Source organism: Pteropus vampyrus, unplaced genomic scaffold (assembly GCF_000151845.1).
Source record: "Pteropus vampyrus isolate Shadow unplaced genomic scaffold, Pvam_2.0 Scaffold328, whole genome shotgun sequence".
NCBI lineage: Eukaryota > Metazoa > Chordata > Mammalia > Chiroptera > Pteropodidae > Pteropus > Pteropus vampyrus.
The window spans coordinates 953,943-956,330 of record NW_011889109.1 but is presented as its reverse complement, the minus strand read 5'-3'; positions in this window follow the sequence as shown (position 1 = coordinate 956,330).

Sequence of the window (2,388 nt, the reverse complement as noted above, 5' to 3'; positions counted from 1 at the left end):
GTCAGAGAAGAAAGAAAAAGAAAGGTCAGAAGATACATAGAAACAAATGATAATGATAGTACAACATATCAGAACTTTTGAGACACGGCAAAAGCAATCATAAGAGGAAAGTTCATATCATTACAGGCCTATTTCCGAAAACAAGAATGAGCCCAAATAAATAACCTAATGCTTCATCTTAAAAATCTAGAAAAGGAAGAACAAATGAGGCCTAAACTCAGCAGAAGGAAAGAAATAATCAAAATTAGAGCAGAAATAAATGAAATTGAAAACAACAACAACAACAACAACAAATAAATGCAACAAAGAGCTGGTTCTTTGAGAAGGTTAATAAAACTGACAAACCCCTGGCTAGACTCACTAAAGAAAAAAGAGAAAGGACACAAATAAACAAAATCAGGGATGAAAGAGGAGAAATTACAACAGACACCGCAGAAACACAATGGATCATACAAGGATGCTATGAAAAAATATATAACAACAAATTTAATAACCTGGAAGAAATGGACAGGTATGTAGAAAGAGACAACTTTCCTAGATTGAATCAAGAAGAACTAGAAAATCTAAATCTAAATGATCAGCAGTATAGAAATTGAAACGGTCATAAAAAACATACTAAAAAAGTACAAGTCCAGGACCAGATGGCTTCACCAGTGAATTCTACCAAACATTCAAAGAAGATGTAATACCTTTTCTCTTTGTTCCAAAAAATAGAAGAGGAGGCAATACTTCCCAACTCATTTGATGAGGCCGATATCACCCTGATACCAAAACCTGGTAAAGATAACACACAAAAAAAACTACAGACCAATATCTCTCATGAACACAGATGCAGAAATCCTAAATAAGATACTAGCAAACCGAATACAGCAACATATTAAAAAGATTATACACCATGATCTATTGGGCTTCATCCCAAGGGCACAGGGATGGTTCAATAAATGCAAATCGATTAATGTGATACATCACATAAACAAAAAAGAATCATATGATCATATCAATAGATGCAGAAAATGCCTTTGGCAAGATACGGCACCCATTTATGATCAAAACACTAGACAGAATTGGTATAAAAGGAAAGTACCTTATAATAAAGGCTATTTATGACAAACCGTCAGCCAACATTATACTTAATGGTGAAAAACTAAAACCCTTCACTCTAATCAGGAACAAGGCAAGGTTGTCCACTGTTGCCACTGTTATTCAGTATACCTTTGGAGGTCCTAGCAAGTGCAGTCAGGCAAGAGAAAGATAAAAAAGGCATCCAAATAGGAAACGAAGAAGTTAGACCGTCACTATTTGTGGATGACATGATTATATAAAAAACCCTAAAGACTCCACAAGAACACTACTAGAAACAATAAGGAAAGACAGTAAAGTTCTGGACACAAAGTCAATGTTCAAAAGTCCGTAGCATTACTATACTCTAATAACAAAGTGTCAGAAAAAGAAGTGGAAAAAGTAATCCCTTTCGCAATTTCAACAAAAAGAATAAAATACCTAGGAATAAATCTAACGAAACATGTGAAAGACCTATATAATGAAAACTACAAGACCCTATTAAAAGAAATAGAATAAGATACAAAGAAATGGAAAGATATCTGTGTTCTTGGATTGGAAGAATCAACCTAGTTAAAATGACCATATTACCTAAAGCATTATACAGATTTAATGCAATCTCCATCAAAATCCCATCAGCATTTTTTTAAAGAAATGGAACAAAAAATCGTCAGATTTGTATGGACGCACAAAAGATCCTGAATTGCCAAAGCCATCCTGAGAAAAAAGAACGAGGCTGGAGGCATCACTCTGCCCGAATTCAAATTATACTACAAAGCAACAGTAATCAAAACGGCCTGGTATTGTCAGAAAAACAGACAGACAGCTGTAACAGAATCAAGAGTCCAGAAGTAAACCCATGTTTATATGGGCAAATAATTTTTGACAAAAAAGTAAAAAACATACAGTGCAAAAAGGAAAGGCTCCTCAATGGTGCTAGGAAAACTGGAAAGCCAACTGCAAAAGAATGAAACTACGCTGTTGTCTATCACCACACACCAAAATTAACTCAAAATGGATAAAGGACCTGAATACAAGACCTGAAACAATAAAAAGCATAGAAGAAAACATAGGAACAAAACTCAAGGACCTTGGACTTAAAGAAGATTTTATGAATTTGACCTGAAAGGCAAGGGACGTTAAAGCAAAAATAAATGAATGGGACTACATCAAACTAAAAAGCTTCTGCACAGCAAAAGAAATCATCAATAAGGTAAAGAGACAGCCATCTGAATGGGCAAATATCTTTGCAGGCAATGCCTCCGATAAGGGCCTAATATCCAAAATATACAAAGAACTCATATCACTCAATAACAGTAATTAAAAAAA